The sequence below is a fragment of the Xiphophorus couchianus genome, chromosome 2 (assembly GCF_001444195.1).
Source record: "Xiphophorus couchianus chromosome 2, X_couchianus-1.0, whole genome shotgun sequence".
Taxonomy (NCBI): Eukaryota; Metazoa; Chordata; class Actinopteri; order Cyprinodontiformes; family Poeciliidae; genus Xiphophorus; species Xiphophorus couchianus.
Genome location: NC_040229.1, coordinates 6721771 through 6741902, shown reverse-complemented (window position 1 = coordinate 6741902; position 20132 = coordinate 6721771). Strand labels below are relative to the sequence as shown.

Genomic DNA, 20132 nt, shown 5'->3' with positions numbered 1-20132 from the left:
TGTTCTTCCCCTTAGCAATTACCGCGCCATGACTGGAGATCACACAGTTTTTCAGTCCCTCTTTTGCAGCCTGCCAAAGGATTAAATATTATTTATCATGTCCAGGATTTTAATAAATGCATTTAAACTTGAATATTGCTTCAGACTGAAAAAATTACTTCTTTATATTTTTCGTTTTGTATGATACTTGACATGATTTTGAAATTACAGGTTATTGCTGTTATTCAAAATTAACTAGCTGCACTACTGTCAAAAGTTAATTAGTTTACTATCTATTTCTGAAATAAACTTAGCGTGATGTAACTGTATTTTTGTCACTTTCAAGTTTCAACAGTAATGCTAATCAAGCTATCAAAAAGCAATTAAACTACCACACATTTTTTGATAATTACTATTTCTAAACTTAAAATCCCATCCAATGTAAAATAGAGCTGAAAAATCTTGACATCCGATACTAGTATCGCTGCTTTGGCCAATAACAGATATTAACCATTAGTATTTGTATTATTTACATATGAGCACATATAATATATATTTATAGACAGATTGCATGTTATGTTTTACAGACAGAATATTAAGAATGTGCACAACATGAAGGGCAAAGGGCAGATTCTTATACTTACCATCTGTAGCTGCGCTGCTGTGGTTGAACAAATCTGTTAAAATGAAATCTGGAGATGTAAGTTTTATTAATTTAGTGCAACAAATGGAAAAATAACACAGAAAACCTGTTGAAGAACAACTCAAAGCCACTCATTTTGTTTTTGTCTTGCTCTCGGTCTTGGCTACTCCGCTACACACAGACCCGTTGCTATAGTGACAGGCTTAACAACAGCTCCGCTACACGAACATCCAGTCCGTTACAGTATTATGTTTTCAGGCTTGATGTTTATTTTGTGATTATTAATAAGTGATTTGAACACAGTGATGCTTGACTAGCTGCACTACTGAATCTGTCAGAGTTGGTGTGTGAATTATTTTTTTAACTGAACTAAAACACAAATTTCTGCAGCACATCTACATGTTAAGGTTCTCATAGCCAGGCTAGCATAACAGTCCTACTTTTTTTTTTTTTCAATTGAAACTTTTTGCTGACTAGTGAAAAGTGATACCCTTGGACTTTATTTAACTGCCGTAGTGTTGACAATTAGTTGCAAAACTCCATGTGCCTTTGTCTTTTAGTTAATCATGCATACAAATAAGATTTAGCGTGTTATGTTGACAACTTGCCAGCTAAAGCCAATGGTGGTCACTGTTGGTGAGCGGGTTTTTTGCCCTCTGGCAGGAATCTGTGATCTTACGTGTATGAAGCCATGTTATAACGTTTCATAGTGGCAGTGTTAGTTATTTTTGTTTTATTGTTTACTCGATTGGGACAGACACAGGAATCAGTCAAATGCCTGTATGACATTGAATAAATGTCAACATTTTAAATGTTTGCATCTCCAATGTAGTCTACAGTTGTCTGGTCTATTTAGTTTGGTTCTAGAGAAGGTGCAATATGTTATCTAAAAGTACTCTTTTATGGTTTTTATATTACATTTTCCTATAGCAAGCCAATAAAGGTTGATAAATACTTTTTTTCAGAATTTTATGCAATGGCTACACTGGTCCAAAACACCAGTTTTAAAAGTTTTCAACTAAAATCACCATCGGTGCATTGATTTCTTTTTTTTTTTTTTACTTAATTTTAAATCTAACCTGGTTCTATTTTTAAGTTCGCTACAATCTGATTTGACAAATAATGGATTTTTGGGGTTTTTTTAGAGCAAAATATATGCTTACGTGGTTTCATATAAAAATTGAATACCCGTTATGTTGTAAAAGGTAACTTTACTAGAGTTTCTAAATATTTTAAAAATACAATCACAACTTCTGCATTGAGAGGAAATTTATTATTCAGGCAAGGTAATTGTAAACCAATTTCCATTAGCTGTTTTAATTTATAAATAGTGACATGTCCAAAGAAAAACTATAATAATAACAGAATCTATTAATTTCCCCCTCGTTTGTTTAAATCTACTTAAGCAAAATTTATTTCAGAATTGCAAATCATAATGTATGCAGGTGGCCAGAGGACGGAGAAATCTGTTCTGTCGCCGGGCGAATAATGAAAATGTGTCATCTTGGACGAGGACGGCGGACCAACGCCACTCTTCGGTGAATTCCATTTTCTAATTCTCTGACAGACGCAGAGGGGGAGCTGAGCACATGTACCTCCCACTCACATACACCAATTACTGCAATGAGCAAATGAAAGGCTGTGTCCCATCAGGGCCGCCGTAGGGGGTAGAAGGAGGAGGGGGAGTTATACATAATTGCCCCCCCCCCACACACACACACATGCACACACATTATCAACAATCATCATCTGCTGCCTGCCTCGTTGATAATCCCACAGTTGTCTGTTCAGCCTTGCAGCAGATTGGCTCGCCCCGCTCACAGTCGTACTCCTTGTTTTTTTTTTTTTTTGTTGATATTTTTCTGTCTCTGTATCTTGTCTGCATTGCTCCATCATGCCATTTTATTTTTCCCTCCTCCTCAACTGTCTGCGCTGCTTTGTGACATTTCTGCCGTTCGTGCTCTAACAGCAATCAAAATACTGTTTGTAAAGAGTCTGTTGTGTCAAATAGGGGCTATTTGCAGCTTTGCTGGAGTGCAGATTAAAGAGAGCAACTGAAAAGGCTCTTAATAACTGTTGCTGAATGTTTCGGGTTAAGATTTTTATCCAAATCCTGTAACTAGAGGTGGGCAAATTAATCCAAAATATTACTAATATTGATACAAATATCAATATTTGTATTGATATTTGTATCAGTATCGGATCAACACCAATGTGGTCAGATTGAGACTTTAGTTTAAGATTCCCGATACCAATAAAGGGGGCTTTTATCGCTGATACCGATACTGATAATTTTTGATACGTCATCCAACTTGTGACCTTTTTAGGTATATTTGTGTTTTTTCCTAAGAATTAGTGTGTTCAAACCTAGGACATAATTATAGCAAAATACTTTACTAAGATATTAACATGATTAGTGCACATACTAGTGCCGTAGGATCGATACTTTAGTTTAAGATTCCCTCTTGAGATTTTGTTTTATTTTTGTACTGTAAATTCTCGTATAGAGGTGTGCAATACTGCATATTTTGTTGTTGATCCAGTACCAAGTAAATACAGGATCCATATCACCGATAGCAATACTTTTAATTTAAGTTTGATACGTCACCAAACTTCTGACCTGTTGTGGTTTTTCTGTCGTTCTTCCTTTGATTTAATTTATTCAATTCTACTTTACAGCTGTGATACTTTAGTTTCAGATTCCCTCGTGAAATTTTGTTTTATTTTTATTTTTCAGTTTCTGACAGAGGTGTGCAATACAGCATTTTGGTACCAATCCGAAACCAATACTGTTACAGGTACTTGTTATGTAAGTTTGTGGTTTTTCCTTAGAAAACGTTTATTCAAATGTAGGACAGAATTTGGACAAGGTTTATACTTATCTACAAAATACTTTAGTTTGTGTATTTTTTAAAAATAAAATGCAAAACAATTAATTTGAGAGCAAACTGAAGCAAAATTAATAATGAGAAACCACAATACAAAATAAAAACATGTTATGAGGGAATTTGAAACTAAAGTATCGATCTTATTTTGTTAGCATCAATCTGATATCAATAATAATTACATTTTTGGATCAATTTATCCATCTCTAGTTTCTGAACTGTACCTCAAAAAATATTTTATTTGCTCAAATAATTTTTTGACACCTAAAGATCAGATGTTTGATGATATAGCAAACTTAAATAAATGCATCGCTATCAGTATCGGCGTTACTAACCTTGATTTTACTTACGGATCAATCACACCTTAGCTTTAATTGCTGGTCTGTATCTTTCTGCAAACCTTAAATTTCACTCATGTGAGCAGTGAATCCCACCTGACTACACGCTCTGCTGCGGAGCGATGTCTCTGCAGGCTAATTGAAGTCAACCACAGGGTACTGCTAATGATCAGCCTACTGCAACCCCTCGTTGGCCTGTCGCTTTCCTTTCTGGCATTTAGAAACATCTCTAGGAAAGAATAAAAAAAAAAAAGAACGCGAGAAAAAACCTTAAAAAGACTGGAGAGGTGTTGCCGATGCAGGAGTAGTGACCCAGGTGATGAAGTGACCGCCATGCTGTGCAGGAAGTGGCCGCGTCCGGCTCTGCTCACTTCCGCTCAGTGGCCATTATCCGTGGCTCCACTTTCTCTAACAAAAAATCAATATGAGCTGGAGGTGGGAGGACAGGAACTCTGGGTGAGGTGAGAGGATGAAGCAAGGCAGCAGAGAAAACGGAGAACAAAAGCAAAAAACGGATGCATAAAGGGTCAGAATGGGGTTTATTTCCAGATTTAAAACAAACGTTATGCAGCAAATATTTTACAGCAAACCAAAAAAAGACAGCTCGACGTAGGAGAATAAAAATATGCAAACAAAAATTTTAAATAAAATGTTCCTAAACTGGGGGTGGTCAATATGGACTTCAGATTTTATTGCAGTATCTTGTGGTATTCATGTGATAACAATAAAATGACAATAACTATTTATTCTTTTTTTCTGTAATTTTATGGATGAGTGCATGACACAGCAATTATAGCCCCACAAATACTTCTCTTGAAAAACTAATTGAAAAATGCTTCTTTAGGACAACAGTCACATAAAAAAGTGATTTGTACAATTATACAATTTAAATTATATTAGGTTATAGTACAGTTTTTTGGGGGAACAAGATAGAGAAATGCCGCATTAAACCTAATTTATATCTGCTAATGGATAAGGTACCCAAACTGACTCCAGCCCAGGGCCCTACATCCTTTAAATCCGGCCCTGGTAGTAAGTACCACACAAATAAAACAAAAGTTAAGAGATTAGAAAGAAATTAAATAAAACAATAGCTACCAAATAAGAATACACAATTTAAAAATAATGATAAATATACAGTTGTATTCGAATAAGCTATAGCTGTACATAATATATATATTTTAATTAGTTTTGTATATTTGTGGAAAATAGAAGGCTGTGTTTGTGAATGTGATGATCTCTGATTGCACAGCCTCAGCTGGTGGGAGGGAAACATTTACTTAAACATTTCAGTGTAATAATAAAAATACAGAGACAATTAAAGACCTTAAAATGAATTTTCAAGATTCCTGCAATTAAATCAACAATAAAACTAAGGTGAAAATCTTTAAACGAACAATATTTACAGATTTAAAAAGAGCTTAACCCCAAAGAGGCTCCCAATGGCGCAGTAAAGGCTACAAAAACATTAAACGGAGCTTTTTACTGACGCATTATCCAATCAGACCCGGCCGTGTGGTTTAACTGCTGCAGCCATCGTAGAGGATGACCCCGCTCTCGGTCAACTGGAGCCTATTTCTGCCACGCCTGCCCTGTGGCATTTAGGTTTATGAGTCCAGCCCTTACCGTTCCCAAATAATGAGCTTTAGGAGTCAGACAAAATGTCCTGGAGGCCACATGGCTCCAGAAAACTGTCTAGCTGTATGAAAGTCTGTGTTTTTAAGCATTTTAAACCTAAACTCAACGTTAATATCACACATACCCAGCCTAAATCAACTGAAAATAAAATTAAGATAACACCTTTTTAATTACAAGAATCTGGCATTTTAACTGTGTAGACTTTTACTGTATCTATTGGTTCTTTTTGCCAGATTGCATCCATGTAAATGTAGCCCACATTAGAGCTGCAACTAGCGATTATTCTGACGGTTAATCGTGAGTACAATACATTAATCAGATTTTTTTAAACCGCCACATTATGCAAATTTTTCATTTAAACACTTAAACTTCACTTATAGATAAGGTATAATATTGTATACTACAAGTACTATACAATTACTGATTACTGACCTGGATATGTTGTTCTTTGAGTAAAAAGCTTTTTAAAGTCTTTATACTTCACTTAATGGTTAATTGATGACTAAATTAGATTATTTTACTAATCGATTAATCAGATCATATGCTGTGATCCACTTAAAGAATAAAAAAATAACAACATAGACTAAAAGGAGAAGCTAATTTAGTGTCTGTGGAAGGAAATACGCCTTTATTCGTGCGACTCAGGACTCAGTAACACTTGTGGCGTAAATATAAAGTGATTCAGGAGAAGATTTCTGTTGTAAATCTCAGCGGACGCTGCATCCTTTCCACTTTAACTCTGTGGATTTGAGGATTTAATCTGTGAGTTTGTCTGCTGCACCTGCACTCAGCACAACTTCGTTTAAAATCGCCGTACTGCATTGACGCCTCGTTAGCGGCGCAGTCCATATGAAGTGGCACCATGAATTAAAATAAACTGTTTGGGCTCTGGAGAAGGTCTCTTTATGTACATCATTAATATTAAATATCAACCTATTTGAATTAATCATCGTGAGCAAATAGCTAATGATTAAATTAGCGCAACATAAATGTTAAGGGAAATTATTCATGTTGGATATGGAGTACGATAAAATGTTTTTTTTTTTGCTTCCACCCACTCCACTGTATAAGAATTAAATTTCTTCAACAGGCCTTGACAACCTAATTGAACATTAGTCTAATATAGAGCATTACCAAAAGAGAAATGAAAGCCTGCTGTCCTTGAACACTCACAGCTTCATTGTGAACCCTACTGTCTTCTCCCGGTTATTTCGTGAAAGGACCTTCCTTCCCAAGTGGAGAGCATAATTTCGCCTTCTCTAATGACATCGAACTATTCACCAAGCTACCCATAATTGTTGGACCAGAGCTGGGAGAATAATGGCCCCAGGCTTTTCTCCTGCAGTGTGTCCCGAGTCCTCCAGGGTTGCCAGATCTGACAGTTTCCTGCGAAAAGCAACGTAAAACCAGCACAGCTCCCAAAAAAAAGCCCAAATCTCAAACTCTAATGAAATTCATATTGGTAGCAGATATAGTTATACAGTATATATGTAGGTCTGTCACAATAACACAATTGGCTGGACGATAAATTATCCCAAAAATTATTGCGATAAACAACAATATTGTTCTTTTGACACCATTTTAAAGTAATATAGCCTAATAGCAATGGTGTAATAATGCAGGAAAACATTCTCAAATATCAAAAAACCTTAAATTCTTATGAACATTTAACACTGGAACCAGAAGAAATGATAAAAATCTAAAATAAATAAAGAAAACAACAAATAAAACTAATTATGAAGTCTATGTAAACAAAATTGTCCTTCAAAAAAAAGGCTAGTTGAGAAGCACCAGCCTGAAGACTGCTGTCATCAGGTTTTTGGTAGAAAAAGGGAAAAATAGAAATTATTGAGCTTGTTTTATTATTATGCGTTTCACTGAGTTATTACAGTGGAAGGCCTGAAATGTGTATCTATACAAGTGCTGCCGATCGATTAAAAAATGTTATCAGATTTTTTCAAAGTTAGGCTTTATCACAAAGCCTAACTTTGTAAGCTTGGAATATAAATGTGCACACTATTGTGCAACCCCTCCTTCTGCCACAAACCAACCAATTAAAATGCAAACAGTTATGTGTTCTAGTTTGTTTCTTGTTTTTAGAAGCAGAAAGCAGGTCATGTCATCTCCCAGAACTCAACAGCAACTCAGGGAAAATTACTTCAACACATGCATACACGTAGCAGCAAACTTGTTCAGGGGACAACTGACAGATAAGATATATTTTGTTGTAATTTGTTTGTTGCGCTGCTGTGAACTAGGAGCTAAAATATGTTTGATTAATCTGCATTATGTAATATTAACGCAATAAAATTTTCAGTTTAATCACGTTAATGTTGACAGCCCTGACAGATAATCTTGTGTCCCAAATGTCATCGACTGAGAGGCGTGTCACGATAACATTTCGCTGGACAATAAATTGTTCCAGAAGTTATTGTGATAAACGATAAAATTGCTGTTTTTAGGTTATTTTCAAGTTATATAATGGCAATGGCATAATAATGCAAGATCTCAAAGATAAATAGACTTTAAATTCTAATGAACGTTTAACACTGGGACTGGAAGACATTTATCCAAAATAAATAAAACAGAAACAACAAATAAAATGAATGATGAGTCTCTGTAAATAAGATTGTTTGTCATAAAAGCATTTGGCATTGAGACCAATGCATCAAAAACACTAATTTTGGAAAAAAGAAAAATCATGCAAATGGATATTATTGAGATTGTTTAATTGATCATGCAATTAATTGATTTGTTATTTATTGTGACAGACCTCTCATCTGCATTCAAGACATTTTTAGTTGTAATTTATTATATTCTGACCAGAACCAGATCCAGTTACAAAATCATGTTTTATTTTTCGACATTAGCAGAATATAGAAAAAAGAGTGTAATGGAAATGCAGCCAGTGAGGCCTCTGAGCCACTGGGAGCCCATTATTTTCTAATATGCTTTTTTTAAAATGTGGAAATTAGATGCATGCTGGACGTGGAGCTAATGCCTAATGTGTCATTCTGCATGTGTGCGACCGTATTGGTAGGTTTAACCAGACCGCAAGTCTTCGTGCGGCCATCGATAATGTTCTCGGCTAATACGTGTAACTCAGTGGCTCACGCTGGATGTTAATGAGCGCTGAGAAGGAAAGGAAAGGAGAGCAGCGCCGGTCTAATGAACTCATAGCTCGCCCTGCGCTGTCACTCTCCTGCTCAGCTCTGTGACCTGGACAATACAAACGCATTGTTGCTGCGGCTTTGTGGCCTGCCAGCCCAGGCAGCCGGCGCCCCCGTCGACAGTCAATGGGCTCCCTGTAACTTAAACTTGCCGGCGGTTTCGGGGCCAGCACAGGCAGCTGTCATTCCGAGCATTGTTGGCTGTTGACAGCAGCATTCAGAGGAGAGGAGAGGCAGAAAAACTCGACACGGCGCAAAGTGGCTGCTGCGCGAGTTCGACCCGAAACAATCCGCATTTTTATCTTAACCCAAAAAGATGAGGCAGCGGTGAAGTTAGGCAGAGGAGGTAAACTGTTTAGATGGAGGAAAAAGTCAAAAAATAAGCAAGTTACATAATACATCTATCAGAAAGAAGAGGTTGACTGGTTGTACGGTAGCATCTGAGGCGGCTTTATTTGTACATTTCGGAATAATTTATTACAAACACAAAACACAGTGAAGATATTCTTTTTTTGCAAGATTATAAAAACAGCAGAAATATTTTCCTGTAACTATTTAAGGAAAGTTACGTGTAGGACGACCACACAGGTATGAAGAATTAAAAAATTATTGTTCATATTACATCTATCAGACAGAAGTGGATTATTTGTATGACAGGATATGAGACTGTAAATAAATTACAGTATGACCAAAGTGACTTATTTTGAAATTAAGGCTTAACAGTTAAAAAAAACAGCAGTTTTTACAAACAAAACACACTGTTAAGATAATTTATTTGTATGATTGTATAAACTGCAAAAAGTTTCAAATAGAGATGGGTTGACATGTCTCAAAGAGATGAAGGAAAGTTATGCAGTAGGAAGACCACAAATAACTGAAAAAACAGTAAATTTTGTTCATATTACGTCTATCAGACAGAAGTGGTTGCATAAGACATGAGGCTGTAAACAAACTCAAATCTGACTGAATGACTTATTTGTAAATTATGGAATAAAGGTGACAATAGAATTACAATTTGTGCAATTTTATGGTCAACGGAAACGCAGCTGCTATAAACAAACATTTATGGTATAAACAATCATCTTTGGGCCTTTCGGTTCAGAGACAGCGTTGTTGAAAATCTGGGTACAAACAAAATGTTCATGTGTAGAACTAAGTGGACAAAGATACCATCAAACTAATTTAAAAACTGAAACCAAAACTAAGCAAAACAGAGAAGTATCCATAAAGTTTTTAAACACTGATAAGGTTTGTACACCAGCACTGATTTTAACTGCTCACCTGAACAACTTTAGAAACAAATAATGGAGGAAAATCTGCTAATGTACAAATCCAGCTAGGTGTCGCATCCAGTGAGCCTAAATCTGTACAAATGATGAGACACAGGTCAGGAAGAATCTCTGGAGTTTCCCAACACGCTGCATTCAGGTACAGCTCGTAAACTAGAGTTTATATTCACACCGCAGGTCTTGATACTCAACTACTATTTTTTGTTGTTGAAATACGATTAAATGCTACCGCAATCAGACTTATGTGCGAAAGCTTTACGACCCCAAAGCAACCCGCATGCGCAGAAGAAGACTGTGACATCACACAGCAGCGCATTGTTTACGGAAGTAATAATAGACATCACCACCTATGGATCGATAGTTGTTAAAAGGAGCGACAGTCTGGCACTGATAGCAAAACAACATCAAACTACATGTAGAGCAGCTGAACAGCCTTCTGAGCTGTAAGCTGCGTTTTGGGGAAACATCTGCGCGTCTTATTTTGTTTGTGATCGTTGATTTAGGTTTTTAATATGTACAATGTAATGCCCACTAATTGTCGTTTGTTAATAAATAAACTCAAGATGAAGAACAGTTTAATATAACTGAGCTCATCAAGCTGCTCAGTGTTGCTCATCATGACGAGACGGGAGATCCAATCGATTCACAGGCATTTCCGATTGACATTTAATTGGAAAAACTAACTGCAGAGCATAGATGAATCAATATGTTTTATCTACACCGATTGCCGAGCAGAAAATTGGCACGGTAGGCTCAGTTAGCTTAGTGCTAGCGAGTGCTAGCTACCACACTGTCCGTAGCCAGAAAACCTTCCAACAAGTTTCTCCTCACTTTATCAACCAATATTAAAATCAGACTCCCTGGACATCCTCACCTTCTGTCCTCAAAGGCTTTTCAGATGTCGCCATTCCGTCTGTCTGTATGTCGGTACATCCGGGCCACCGTGACGTCATTGGCGGTCACTGGCATAGTCATAAAATCGGATAAAATGCAACATGATGGTTGTGACGAAGACGGAAACCAACGTCACGTGATTCAACTAGATCGCGCTGTCAAATGTAGTTGTTACGACACGGACTTGTTTGAAACTTTCTACACATATGTTGACTGTTTTCTAGCGGTTATACTGCTACATCTCCGTTCACTTTTATGGGACAATAATAAAGTTATTGCCGAGAAAAAAAACCAATAATAAACGATAGTTTCTTGGTCATTTCTGAACTTGAAAAGGTTCTTTGTTTACTATAAAAATATATATTTTTCTTCTTGGTGAGTGTGTAGCAAAAACTTACAGAAACGTGACTTAAAAACAAACTGTATTAAAAAGTGACGTAAAAGGCCTAAGACAGATCAAAACGTGATTTTTGTGTTAATTAATTTTTGTCATTATTTCCAGCAATATGATGAAATACATTGTGAAATATCTTCTTCTAGGCTACAAATTATCTCAAATTCTGCGTAAGCAAGACGTTAGCAATGCTGCAGCCAATTTAATCACATCTAGACACCAATAAACATGTCAGGTATTATCAGTTATGTGACTGGTCACTTTTAATTTTTACCAACATTTTTAAATTTTCTGCTAAAAGCAACCCACGTCTCTTGATGTAATATTAGCAAATAAAATAAACTGTTTTGCAAAATGATGTCATGTAGCTGTGCTTTTCTCATTCAAATAATTTTTTTAATCCCTCTACGAACAAAATGTGGAGAACACAAGACTTTAAAAGGCTAAAAAGGCAAAGTATGCTTTTAACAAAAATTCAAACTGGAGCACAGATCGTCTTGTTTGTGACAGTTTTCCGCTGTTGACTTAACGAACCTCACAAAAACAGTTTTCAAGTTTCTTGGCAACGCTGGAGCCTGATGACACCGAAGGATAAGACGCACGACACTCTGTGTCTGTCTGTCTTTATTTTTATTTTTCCTGGAGAGGAGTATAAATGAAGACCAGCGAGAGCAAAAAAGGGAAACCTCATAATGGGCAAAAAGCTTTAGATAGTTAGCAATCAGGATGTGAAAACCAATTACAGAAGAAAACTTGAGGGTTTTACTACAGTTTTCTTGTGAGAGCTGTAATTTCTCAGTCATCGAAGGCTTTTAGGCTCGTTTTTATCACGGAAACCAGAGAAATCCATTTATCCTCCTCTTTGATTTTAGACATCAATCATAGATGTCAGGGGGTGGAAAGAAATACAAATATTCTGCTTAATTTCTGTGAAATATGAAGTGGAATTTTAAATTACACATTGAACAACTTTTCCTTAGTGCGTTTTGGATCGAGCTACGATTTGATCCTGTTGAAAGAAAAGTTATTTTTGTTTTTTTTCTCTTTAGTCTTATTTTTACCCATTGAGATTAAAACCTCTCTTTCAAAGCAGTCAAGAGTAATATCCATTAATAGTGAGAAGATAATATAATAAAATTGTTTATTTTCTTCAATAAAAAAGTTAAATTGAGTTACATCTTAGGCAATGTTATGATTATACATCTCCAGAAATGATTAAAGTATTTAATAAGAATATTTGACATGGAAAGGTAGAAAAAACACAATTTTGTAACTGTGATATATAAATTAAATAAGAAACACAATTAAAATCCCACGTGAATAAGTTTGTTCACGCGATGAGTCATTAATACTCATGTTGCATCATCCTCCTCCTACCACTTCCTGTCGTCTTCTTCATCATTTCCAACAGTAGTAACATTCTGTAGTTGATCATGTGACTTGCGTGATGTGGAAAAAATGTTTCCATCGCAGTTTTTTTTGCAAAATTTGCTTATTTTGATACGTTTGAAAAACCACAATCCTGGCGCCAAACTGTGTCTTTTGAAATTGCAACGTGTCGATGATGCAAATTTATTTTTGTAATTCCAATTTGTACAACCTTATGGTAAATGGAAATCCATCTACTCTAAACCAAGGTTATTATATTAAACTATAATTAATGAAATAAAAAAAAATATATGATGAGTTTAACTTAAATAAATAACAGTAATTAATGGGGGAAAACAAAACTAACTAAAACATACTGAAATCATACACAGAGCATCTTTTATTTTCGTGTTTATGGATCTATTTATTAACCATTTGAGCTGAAACAAGCAGTTTACGTAAGCTGTCGTCAAATCACTGAACTTCATCTCCACGCTCCTCCTGGCGACTTGTGTTAGTTCACAAAATGGCGACAGCAAAAGTTGTGAGAAAACGCCAGTCAGCTGGTTGTTCAACAGTAATTGAATACATTTTTGAAAATGGTGTCTTCTGTTGAGTGTTCATTAGCCAATCGGTGTGTAATCACAATACTTTGACCTTTTTGAATTAATAAAACAGGTAAACAAACTCTAAAAGCTAATTAAAGCTAACTTAGTTAGACAAACAATGAAATAAAACTAGAGTGTAAAGAAAAAACAAAATCTATTATAATTTATTGAGCTGCTTTTGAACACGTTTGGCTGAACAAACCAAACAGCTTTGGGCAGGTTGTTAAAATTCAGGCTGCTTTTCACAACATTCAGCAAGTTTTTATAAATGTTTCAGAGGAAAACTCTAGTTGTCTCTGTGTGGCAGAAAAGCACAAAACGTTTAATAAAAGGCAGTGTTATCGCACTTATCTTATTTAATTTATTTTGAAATCTCTAGATTCTGTCGAACCTGAGCTCACCAATAATTAGTCATTGATTAATCAAGTGTCAGTATGTAATAGTATTATAAAACAAAAATCCCAATGCAACGTCATGATTTAAAAGGACGTATCACCAGAAAAACTAAAGTTTGATTGGGAATGTGATCACTAAACATCGTTCCCACAAGTCTGAACTGGAACTGATCCGCGCCATCTTGGTAGGTTAGCGCAGCACCAAGCATAGCAGAACCATGGCTTTGAGACAAACACAAAGAAAGTATACTGACACTCTACCAATAGAAATATATATCAACAAAATGACTGCTGTTGGAATCGACCCGTATGACATAGGGAATGGAAACATGTCAGACAATGTGGCCAACTTGACTACGATACTAGCTAGTGAACATTAAGAACATAGAGAAGCTTCGTATAGATGCAAACAATCAATATTTAAACAACTTTCTAAAGGATGTACAAACTCTATGTGTGAGTAACACGGTTCTGGTGATTGGCACAGTAAGTACATGTCGTAACAAACACGTAGGCTACATGTCCGCCTTAGCTAGCAGATTAAAATTACTTTAGCTAAGCTAATTTTGCTAGCTCGCCAGTAAGAACTACAGTAAATATCACTGATATTTATCTTAGTATTACACAGAGGTGGGTAGAGTACTCAAAAATTGTAATTGAGTAAAAGTTGTAATGTACTTACATTGTTTATCAGTTAGATAGGAACGAGGTGAGAGCTAGTTCTAAGCTTCTGGCTTGCTTATTGTTGTCATAGCAACTCCATAGCAACTGCCTGCCAAGATGGCTGTCAGTTACAAAGTTCACAGAAGTGTAACGTGAGAACTATGAATTAACCAAAGTATTGGGGGGAAAAAAGCTACAAGTAAAAACTAAACTAAAACTCAACAATATTTGTTTCAAACAAACATATTAAAACTAACTAAAAACAAAAAGTCACAATAAAATAAAACTAAAACATAGTGAAAAACTCAGAACTGTAAAACTGCTTTTGGACACATTTGTCTGAATAAAACCAGTGACAGCAGAACTAATGTTTCTGTGAAACATGAAGTTTTTCTCCTCTTGAAGGAGAATTTTAAATTATATATGAAGAACTTGAGGAGCTTTTGCTCTTTTGCTTCAGCTCCTTTAATGGGTTTGGGACTGGAAGTGAAAGGACTGAAAGATTTGGGAGAGCAGATATGAACGGGGAGGTACTGATGCAAGGATGGAGGTCGCTAAAAAGCTGCATGTGTGTGTGTGTGTGTGTGTGTGTGCGTGTGTGTGTGTGTTAAGAGCTCTTATCCCCGCGCAGTAGAGCATGGAGTGCTGCACTCCCCGACCCTGTCGGTCATTTCATCTACTTCCAAATGTCACGGTGTCACAGACCTTTGTTAAAATCAGCAAGCAGGTTGATCATGTGTGTGTGTGTGTGTGTGTGTGTGTGTGTTTCTGAGTCAGAAAAACGCAGTAACTGTGTTTACTGCTGCTCTAGTCGCATTAAAACCATCAAACCGAGCAAGATGGCTGCCACTAAGACGTCTCAATCAAAACAATTAAAGAAAAGAAATTTATGAGACGTGAAATAAAAATGTAGCGAAGGAATCAGCGGATTTTATTCTCTATTCTTGTTTGGAAGAAACAATTGATTTTCGGCGTTAAAGGGGAAAAGGAAGGGAGGTCAGCGAGGTGATATTAGCAGGAAATAGGTTGGGGCAGGGAACGCTGTAGGCGAGCTGCAGCTAAACAGGCTATTATCATTCATTTACAGGAGATTTCACATTCACCACACAACCTGCACACACTGCCTATTTTTATATCCAGTCGTTGTTTTTACTTTAATTTCCTTTTTTCTTCTGCTCTGTTTTCCTTCACTTCATTGATTTTGTTGTTTTCTGTTTTTTATCGTTATTTATTTATGCTGATTTTGCTCATTCATTTAAATATTCATTAATTCACTTTTTTTCTGTCATTTCCTACACTGCAAAAGCTTATCTAGTGTATAGGGCAAATATCTCAGTACACTTAAATATAACTTTCTTGTTTTACATCATTAATTCATAAATATTGATAAAAAAAAAGTGCTTGTCCCACTGAGAAATTAATTTTTTCACCTGTTTCTCCATGTTATAAGTGAAATAATCTGCCAGTGGAACGAGTATTTCTCCATCCATATCTAGGAATCATTGACTCTGTAAAAGCTCCTATTCTTCACATTCTATTTCTATTCTGTACATATTTCTATTTACTGTATTTATAAGTGTTTACTCATCACTTATGACAATTTATTTCAGTCACATGATTTTATTCATAGTTATTTTTATCTTTTTTGAGTGTCAACAAATTTTTGCTGCAGAAATAAAATGGTAAATAAAATCCATGAATCCTTGACATGTCTTTTTATAAGTGACATAATCTGCCTTCATAATGTTTATAGTCATTATTAAGGAATGATTGACTTAAAACAAGCTGCTATGATGCTTAAAAGTTATTTGTAAGTTAGTTTTGTCTCATTTGAAGTGTGATAAGATATTTGAACTGGAAACTATACAAAAATACTTGTTCAGATCATTGAGTGCTTTTTTTCCTCTTGTTTAGTGTCAATAATTTCTTAAAATTGATGAAAAATTCAATATTCTACTGGCAGATTATTCCTTCCTTAAATCTAATTTTATATACGTTCCCACATTATTGCCTTCCAGTTCTTGTTTCAACACCATTTTTTTTGCTCTTCTGTATTTGTTTTCATTTCCTTCCCTCCTTTTCTTGACCTCACCTTTTCTTTTTCCCTCTTTATCCTGCAGAGATCCGGTTTTATTGGCACAGCTTTGGAGAACCAATACCAGCAGATTAAACCACTGTCCTTTTTTCCTCTCCTTGTTTTTATTAAAGCGCCGCGGCTCAGACCGGACCTGCGTTTTTGCGTGTGATCGCACGTGCGTCGCAGTAATCGGCACATTATTATTATCACACTCTCCTAAATTAATTCATCTCTCCCACTGTACAGTATGCCGGCGTTTGCATCAACAAATGCAAATCCCAAGTGCCTTAATGTCCCTGGATGTTTACAGTGTGATGACTGAATGAAGAAACTGTGATTCATGTAATGAATGCAATGAAATAAAGTGCAAACACATTCAGTCATCATAAGGTGCCGAGTGCGTTTGTTTACGTGTTTATGTGATTAGAAGCACTAATAGCTTCAACTCGCTCTCATGTTTGCTCTTATTGCTTAATTTTCAGATCCAGTTTTTTTTTCACAGGTGAAAACTGACTAGTGTGACACGTTGTGGAAGACTAGTGATTTTGTTGTTGTAAATTAACATTTTTGGACAACAAGTCACAGTCTACCTCAGTGTTTCCCACTCAAACGTCCATTTTTCCCATTCAGTTTATGACTTTTTTCTTCCTCCTAACTGCATCTATACAATTATAATCAGCCCCCTGCATTTGTTATGTCTGCCTTGAATGCCCCTGTTTTTATAAGTAACGTATGTTTACTGGTGGCTGAGAACATCTTAATAACGCTTTCCTCCATCAGTAGGTGTCTGAAAACGTTTCTCCTCCCACTCCTCCACAAAGATGATGATCGCTTCAGAAACCGACGGATGAAAGCGCTGCAGCTTCAAAACGCAGCGTGGAAAGTTTAACGAATAATCTGAATGTTTTTCTCTCACATCCAGCCAACGTTGGGCTGGTTTTCATGTGGCTCTTCACCCTGGGTGCCACTGTGTTAGGGGATAACATGAAAATCAGAAAAAGTCTTCAGACTCACTTTTGATGTAGTTTGTCACCATTAACAACATATCATGGTCAGTTTGTATTAGTTTAGCTAATTTGTTAAAAATTATTTAGTCAATATAAAAACTGATAATTCCCAAAACAAGCTTTCACATGCACGTGTCACTGATGACATCACAAAAGGCACACAGCAACAGATCAGAGTTTAAAACAGTTTTTTTTTTCTTTCTCTTGAGTTTAGACTTAGACCATAAATCAATTTGATTAAATAATCATATTTTCTGTGTTTGAAGGTTTAATTTGTGAAAAATCAGAGATTTAATTCTTGTAAGTTAACTGGCGATTCCTGTCAGGTTAAGCACACAAACCAGTTATCCCAGTGAAATAAATTTAGATTCTAAATGGGACTAAAAAAAGTAAAACCAAATAAATGTTCACAACCTGATTGAAAAATATCTATTTTACTAATAATTAATAAGCTAATGGCAGGTTTATCCTGCTTACACAAGAGTGTTAACATGTGATAGTATAAACTATGAAATGTCTGAAGGAACAAACAAGTAGAGGTTTAAAACAAGTTTACAAGTAAAACATGGAATTTAAGTTTAACTCCTCAAAATGCTTTAAAAGGTAAACAAAATGTCAAAAACATGTAATAGAAACTTTGTATCTGTTGTTTCTGAATGAAATCGGAAAAAAAAATGTAGCCAAATCTTACCTAATATTGGTGTCTAAGAATTTTAAAAAACTAATATTGTTGGGAAAATAAAGGCTATTTTGTAAAATTAGTGTTGAAATATTGCCCCCTACTGGCAGCTTACGGGTAAGTTTGTGTTTCTGCTTGTAAAATTGCCAAATATATATAAATATTCCAAAAAAAAGAGAATAAAAAAGCTTGTTGATCAGATAGTCACCAAGTTTCCCGTCTGATCTGACATTTTTATCCGTTGGGAATGTTGGGAACCACAAACCTGGTTTGAAATCTCCGACATATGAAGGAAATCTCTGTAAATCAACATGTGACTTTTATAAACTGTCAAGCATTTTCAATAAAGAACCATCATAATCTCCAATGACTTATCTGTACTTATTTATTCTCTTTTGTTTGATTTCTGATGTAAAGTAGCTAAAAGTATGACATTTGCATAATAATAAAAGATGTTATTTACATGTAATGGACCTCGAATTTGTAGTTTTTGTTTTATTAAAGTCATGTTTTTAGATTATTGCTGGAAAGATTTCTCCTGTTTTTGTCTATATGTGAAAGACTCGCCCAGAATGAACGCAGGAATAAATAAATACTCCAATAAAATAAAGATAAAAGATATTACAAGAATTTTGCTTTAAGAAATTGCATTGATAGAATAGTTTGGCTATTCAGATAACTTCCCATTTAAAAGCTTGGACCAGAACTAAGTAAAACTTTTTTTGCCTTTTTTCCCCTCTGGACTAAAAAAAAATGTCCTTCCGAAATGTTTTCTTTTTTTTCCTCTATGGACAAAAAAAGTCCTTAAATCTTATTTTCTTCCTTTTGGGGACAAAAAAGTCCTTCTGAATTTTTTTATTTTATTTTATTTTTTGTGCTGTAGACCAAAATGTCCTTCTGATCTTTTTCTGACATTGTGTTTGGCTCAAGATATAAACGAGGAAAAAATCTCACGCTAAGGCTACCCGCGGTTTGATGTGCTGCACTGGGTGCCCTTTTTTCCACTTGAGCACATGACCCTTAAATATTCTGTACACGCCACTGTTAAAAACTGTTTAAAATGTCTTAAAACTATCAACTATTTCAGGGTTTAATTAATGTTTTTGTACTACACAACCACAAATGATTGTTTTCCAGGTCGTTTTGTTTGTATTTAAATAAAATTCCTGATAAAAAATAAGTTTTGTTCTGGTTGGTAAATGTGAAACAGCTAGCAGGAAGTTTCCTCCAGACACGCTTGATTGCTGCTCGACGTTGGATGCCGCAGACCTGCGTGGCGGGGGAAAAGTTAGATCGTGTTTGCCGGCGGCGTGACTTGTTTACGATTGGCGCTGTGTACATTTCTCACCTGTATACCTGGAAATAAAAGCGAGAGCCATGCAGGCCGAGCTGATTAATGCGCATATTCCGCCCCATTGTACGTCTCAGCCAGACTCCGACTGCGGCAATCAATTCAATCAGCGGCGCTTATGAAGCCATTACAATCTGGCTGAGAGCAGGCGGGGGCCGCATCCTTCCATTGGCCTCCCAGTAATTACTGTTTAGGCAAAAAGGGACGGATGGAGGGATGGATGGAGGGATAGACTAATAAAACACATCCCTAATGACTCGCATGTAACTATGAATATGCATCGTCTGGGCGGTGAAGTGTGGGTGTTGCGATGTTTACTGCTTGGTTTTAACCCTCTGGCGTCCATCTTTGAGGCGCAGAAATCACATTTTAATATGAGGAATGTAAAAAAATAAAGAAAGAAAAAAAATAAAAAGCGAGCAGAGGAATTAATGAAATTTGGTTTCTTTCGCCTCAGTTCGTTGCACCGGATTCCTGGAAATTTAAAAACATCAACTTCAGCAGTCAAAAGAATAAAGTAATGTAAGAATAAAGTGGGAGTTTTAACAGAATAAAGTGGGTGTTAGAAAATGGATGGATGGAGATAAAACTTAGCGACTCCAACAGGAAGTGATCAGAAATGAAACAGAAGATAAACGCAGCTGGTTGTTTGGATCATTTGCAGCTCTTTTCTGCCCCCTGCTGTGGATAAGATGTCATTTCAGTCAATCAGCAACTTTCATTATTTCCTCTCCTGCTAAAATTATGGGAAAAA

At 35.8% G+C, this 20132-nt stretch overlaps 1 long non-coding RNA gene across 1 annotated transcript; it reads left to right on the top strand.

Annotated features, from left to right (window-relative positions):
* The first annotated feature begins 1719 nt into the window (after positions 1-1719).
* LOC114158061 (uncharacterized) lies at positions 1720-18394 on the top strand. The gene is made up of 2 exons (XR_003598323.1): positions 1720-2160; positions 16385-18394. It is a non-coding gene; the product is annotated as an uncharacterized LOC114158061 (long non-coding RNA).
* The last annotated feature ends 1738 nt before the right edge of the window (positions 18395-20132 follow it).